Source organism: Lutra lutra, chromosome 1 (genome assembly GCF_902655055.1).
Source record: "Lutra lutra chromosome 1, mLutLut1.2, whole genome shotgun sequence".
NCBI lineage: Eukaryota > Metazoa > Chordata > Mammalia > Carnivora > Mustelidae > Lutra > Lutra lutra.
Genome location: NC_062278.1, coordinates 185,809,763 through 185,815,664, shown reverse-complemented (window position 1 = coordinate 185,815,664; position 5,902 = coordinate 185,809,763). Strand labels below are relative to the sequence as shown.

At 39.4% G+C, this 5,902-nt stretch overlaps 1 long non-coding RNA gene across 1 annotated transcript; it reads left to right on the top strand.

The window, feature by feature from the left end:
• The first annotated feature begins 1,817 nt into the window (after positions 1-1,817).
• Positions 1,818-5,566, top strand: LOC125109827 (uncharacterized). Its single transcript, XR_007130368.1, has 3 exons — positions 1,818-2,484; positions 4,046-4,142; positions 4,237-5,566. It is a non-coding gene; the product is annotated as an uncharacterized LOC125109827 (long non-coding RNA).
• Positions 5,567-5,902: the final 336 nt, after the last annotated feature.

Below are 5,902 nucleotides of genomic sequence, written 5' to 3'. Positions count from 1 at the left end.
TAGTGGTGGCCAGTTGTTTTTAGTTAATGACAATTTTGAGTATTGTTTGCCTTATCCAAAATGGTAGTGCACATTTTCTTCCGATGGAATGAATAACGAATTGCAGGAAAAATTTTAAAATGCCAGTAAGTACTTTTTTTGTTTGAAATGCCATTCTAAGATACCACTTTTCGGTTTTCAACATTTTTGATTATGACTTGCACTCAGATGAACTATAATTATACAGCTTCCCCCCAGCTACCTCTGAATTTGGGGGAGATTTTAAACTCCCAGATGCCAAGAATTCATTTTAGATACAGGAGTTTTATTTAACATGTTTTAGTGAGAGGTGGCTTTATAAGAAGAGAAATTGTCAGAGAAGCCCTTGCATATTTACGAAAAAGACATTGGGTTTTTAAAATACAAATTTACAATAATGAAAGCTTAATATACCCAGGTTGCCAGCTCCTGTCTGTATTTTTTTTAAATACAGCACTTAAGAATCATTTGATAAATGTTGGATTTGACTTGGGAAGTGTCAGACAAAACATGTCTTTATTCCCTAGCTAGACCTTAAACTTCTGCCCTCTTTAAAAAATATTCTGGTTTAACCTCTGGAGAAAACGAGCAAGAAACTTCCCGTAATGCTTCTGACCTGATTGTCAGCTTTTTGTTAAATTAGATTTTTTTTTCCTTAAATTGTAATATACAATAATCAAGGCCTTTCTTTTTCAGAGTTATTTGAATTATTTATATTTCCCATAGAAAAGTGATTATGTGATGCCTTAAAAACGTGTAAAAGTAGGAAGATTTCCTATGTCAAGAAGAAGTTTTCTGGGCAGCCTTGAAAGCAGGTAAGCTGAAGGGTGGAGCTCTTCATCTCAGGAGGTCTGCAGCAGAATCATAACCCTGTCCTGGCATTTGCCTCTTCACGATCACTTCACAAGCTCTAAGGATCCTTAATCTTTAGCGAACCCCTGCCGAAAGGAAAAAACAAAACAAAACAAAAACCCAAAAAACCCACATCCTATATGTTAAAGCCTTGTTACCTGAACATCACACATTTTCCTACAGCTTGTGTGACTTTATTTCATATTCACAGATTTAGATTTATTAAATTTTCTATTAAGTGAACCCACTTAACCGATAAATCTATTCACAAAGTGACGAAACATGGACTGGCAGCTAGATCTGAATTTTGGTCTTGCCTCTGCCCATTTCCAGCTCTGTGGTTTTGAGTAACTTACTTAGCCTTTCAGTGCCTCAATTTCCTTTCTGTTCTTCCGCGGTCCGAACAGCGGCGACCACGTGGTGGTCTTGTGAAGTCCATTCAAACAGACAGATGAGAATTTTTGCTTGGCTGCACATAGTAAATGCTCAGTAAATGGTAGCTGTGATTGTATGATCATAATACCCTCCATTAAGAAAATGGCGCCCACTCCCTGGACCTCACGCAGTCATCGTGTGTGTCAATGGTGGCATGCATTGTGAGAAACGCTGCGTTTTAGCACAGAGCTAATATTCATGTGAACCGTCAAGGTGACAGAAGCCACAGGGTGCTTTTGAGAAGAGGACTGCCCTGTATCTAGGACCCGGGGTTAGAATATTTTACAGAATAATAAACCCAATTTATCACCTTTTAAAAACACCATCAGCACAAATGACCTAAAATTTAAATTGTATTAAATGTGTATAATCTGCACGGGTGCCTCTGCTATGAGAATAATTATGCTATATTATTCCCAGGAAATGCGCTTTACTGAAGTTGAAATCTCCATTATATTCCCTAGAGAATTAAACTTTTTAATCCTTTATGATAGACACTGATGTTATGTATCTAAAGAGCGATGTCTTGACTATATCCTGTCTGTTCACTTTCCTATCAATATTTAAATGGTTTTTAGGTTTTTATTTTCAATTATACTTACATTTGATGACTTTCTTGGAACACCATCTGAGGAGTTAATCTTCATAATCCAGCCAACATAAATGAACCTTTAGAACTACCCTGTTTTTATTTTTTGTGTATGCCAAGATTTAATGCATAGCCAAGTAGCATGAGGCAAGCTCGTTTAAGAGGAGTGTTGTAAAGTTAGATTTTCATTATATTTAGTGAGAGATGGTGATGATCTCTTAATTCTTTGCTACCACATCTGAGGCTCAATAGCAACGGCTTCATGTCCTCACCCATACTAACATGAATCCATAATATACATCTTGTGCAGAATGTAAATGAAAAAGCTTCCATTCCATTCCCAGTTTTCCCAAGAGGCATGTACAAAAAAAAAGAGAAAGAAAGAAAGAAAGAAAGAAAGAAAGAAAGAAAGAAAGAAAGAGAAAGAAAACGAACCAGAGCACATTTGCCATATTAAAATTGTCAAACCCTTGTTTATAGATAAAATTTAGACATGGCTAATCTTATTTGTGTTCAATATTTATAGGTCTTTGGAGCCTATTACCTATACCAGATATATTGGAAAGTAATAGAACTGTGCGCAAATCCAAGTAAGTCTCAGCAACATTTCTAAATGGTAAAGGCAGTTTGCTTTTGAAAAATTTGCATTTTAAATTTCTAATTATGGAGTCAGTTGAAGTTAAATCCAAATGGGTGTAATTGTCACTCAAAATGTCTTCCATATTATTCAGACAGCAAAATCTGTGTAGATAGAAACCACTCAACTAGTGTTTCCCAAACTTTGCTTTATGGAACTAGTTCCACAAGCTGTTCCAAAAGTTGCTTTGGGGAATTGGGGTTTGGAGGTTGGGATAGGAAGCAAAACACCGTATTTCATTTTGAGGAACTTAATGTTGGGAAATGCTGTGTGAAACACATTTGGACAGGTATCTGTACTGCGAGACTTCTCACATTTTCAAATGTGCTAGTATGCCCTGAGAGTTTTCCGGATTGACAGTAGTATTGAATGTTTCACAATCTTATTTGACCACAGGATTTTGTGTGTATGTGTGTGTGTAAAACACTTGTTCATGGTTCCAAAGAACATAGTTTGGGAAATTCCAGAGATCTTACAGAAATTATATACAGCTGATAAAAGATAACTTCTTTTATTCCTAAGTATGCTTACATTTATTTATTATTCTATGGGGAGAAACCATTGTCACCGAAGAATTCTTCCTGAATAAGCAGATTAGCTGAGGTTTGGATTTCCATTGCAAATATAACATTCTGGTTAAGGGAACTATTCCCATTAAAATATTATTATTCCTGAATTTAAAAAGTAATTTATGTCATCATTTATAATGGAAATACAAATTTTCTCATGCTCACATTCAGTGTATCTTTTCATTTTTTTCTTTTTCTTTTTTTTTTTTTTTTAAAGATCTTATTTATTTGACAGATAGAGATCACATGTAGGCAGAGAGGCAGGCAGAGAGAGAGGGAGAAGCTTAACCCACTGAGCCACCTAGGTGCCCTCAGTGTATATTTTCTATGACTGGTAAAAAGTAGTCCCTCATATTGCATGTATCCCACACAAATACCTGATGTGTGGGAAGAAGGGGGCAGATCTTGGCTACAGTACAAGGGGTTTATAACTTTGGGTCCTGCTCACTGATTATTGGTGGAAGAGAGTTAAGAAGAATTATATGGTATTCAGAGTTTACAGAATCTTCTCCGTGATTTCATTGCTTTTCTTTTCTTTGCTCTTTCCTTTCCTGTCCTTTTCTTTCCCTTCTTAAGATTTTATTTTTAAGTAATCTCTACACCCAAAGTGGGACTTGAACTCAGAACCCTGAGATCAAGAACCACAGGCTTCACCAACTGCGCCAGCCAGGCGATCCTCAGTGATTTCTTTTTTTTTAAATGCAGGCAAATCCTATCAGATAGGTTATATCTCAAAAGTTCAGTTAATTGGTTGTAGGCCAACCCACAAAAGCCACATTAATTGTCATGGATCTGGTATATTATAGTATTAAGAATGTTATAGAATTTAAATAGCCATATTACAAAGTCTGAGGGAAAACACATTAACACATCTTTCTATCCCTTACAAAAGAAATCAGAGATTTCTTTCATTCAACACCTTTTTTTATGATTTGTTTTTTTCAGCCTCCACGCTTTGCCTGGAAATAAATGGTGAAAAGAGGAACTTGGCTCTGGAGGGACGGAGGAATTTGTTGGCTTATAGGACCACAAAGTTGAAATGGTAAATGTCACTTCACGTGTGTCTGAATTTAAGGGCTTAAAGGCATTCAGTCAGCCTGTCTCTCATTTTCTTGATCCTCTGCTCCTCTTTGCAGGTGAATCTTCTCCATGTGGACCTAACAGTCCAGCTGAAAGCCAGCACTTCCTTCCCAGTGTCCCTGGTCAGGTCCCTGGATCAGTTCTGGTCAGGCCACTAAGAGCACCATGGCGGGAAGATGGAACATGCTGATTGGCCAGGTCTGGGTCACATAGTCCACTCCTCTAGGTTCCCTCAGCCGCCCTAAACTATGTGAACCATAGGAAAGGAAGGTGGGGTTAATTCACCCAGACTGCCAGGAGTGATGCTGAGCCTAAAATGGGAAAGAGATTCTGGGCAGACAAAACTACAAGTACTCCAGCGTGTAGATCTCAAGAGGTTTGGGCAAGCTCTCCCGCCGCCAGTCTCTTGTTCCTCCCACGAGCATTGATTTGATTTTTCTTTACCTTAATGGCAGGACGGTGGAAAGGGAGGGAAAGAAGGTGTTCACTCCCTCGAGTTGTATCTCCCTCCTCATCATTCGTGGCTAGTTTTCCACAAACACTTCTCTAGCTCTCACCCCTCCCCAACATGGAGATCCTAAGACCCAAGTTCTTCAACAAGATGTTGAGAGGACTCTCGAAGCACAAGTACCTCTCAATACACAAGGACTCTTACTTCCATTATTTCCAAAGCCCCCCTGGGCTGTCAGGGTGTTTTCTCTTGCAGGTGACAGAAACCAAACTCCTGTCTGGCTCAAACTGGAAAGGGAGATTTGCTGGTCACATAACAAAAAAAAAAAAAAAACCCATGGATGAAACTTGGCATGGTGACCTCAGATCTTCAAATGACAATATCACGAATGGTTTGGTGTCTCCTACTCACCTCAGCTGTCCACTCTGTTGGCTTCCTTCACACGCAGGCTCTCCTGGTGAGGTGGCAGGATGACTCATGGCCCCAAACACACCCCTGCAGTTTATCAACCAGCCTGGAAGAGGTGTTTCTCTCCTCCTAGAGTCTCCTTGGCCCAGATTGGCCAGTGTGCTTATCCTGGGACCCATCACTGTTGCCAGGGGCATGGGACAGACTGATAGGTCATGCCTCATCATGTTTCCACCCATTGAGTCAGGTGGTCTCTGTCCTTCTGAAAGGGAGAGGGACAGCCCTGAAAACTGGGAAGGTGGTCCTCCAATGGCCCTTGTTCACTTGTCCTTTTCGTGTGTGGGTGCCTACCTCTTGCTCTTCCACCCCTGGACTCTTTATCATTTAGGGTCAGGTTAACTTTTACCTCCTCAGAGGTCACTGACCACCTTTCAGAAAGGAAGTCCTGTTTGTTCTTTTTTAATACGCCATCTTGTTTATTTCCTTCACAGCCCATTTGATCTCTTCCTCCCCCTCCTGTTCCACCTTATCCCACCTCCTCCTCTGCCTCCTCCTTCTTTCTTTAAACCAATGAGCTGATTTCCAGTCAATTACATATAAAATAATCATATTTGCAATCAGTGGAAAAGTACTGGCAATTTTTGCCACAATATTATCAATAAGTATGCAGTCTTTTTTAAATAACACAACATAAATAAGATTGGAAAAAAAAATATTAGGTTGAAAGAATTTGTTTGCTGAGACTAGAAATATGTTTACAGGGTGCCTGAGTGGCTCAGTCTTTAAGTGTCTGCCTTTGGCTCAGGTCATGATCCCGGGATCCTGGGATCGAGCCCCACATTAGGCTCCCTGCTTTGCAGGAA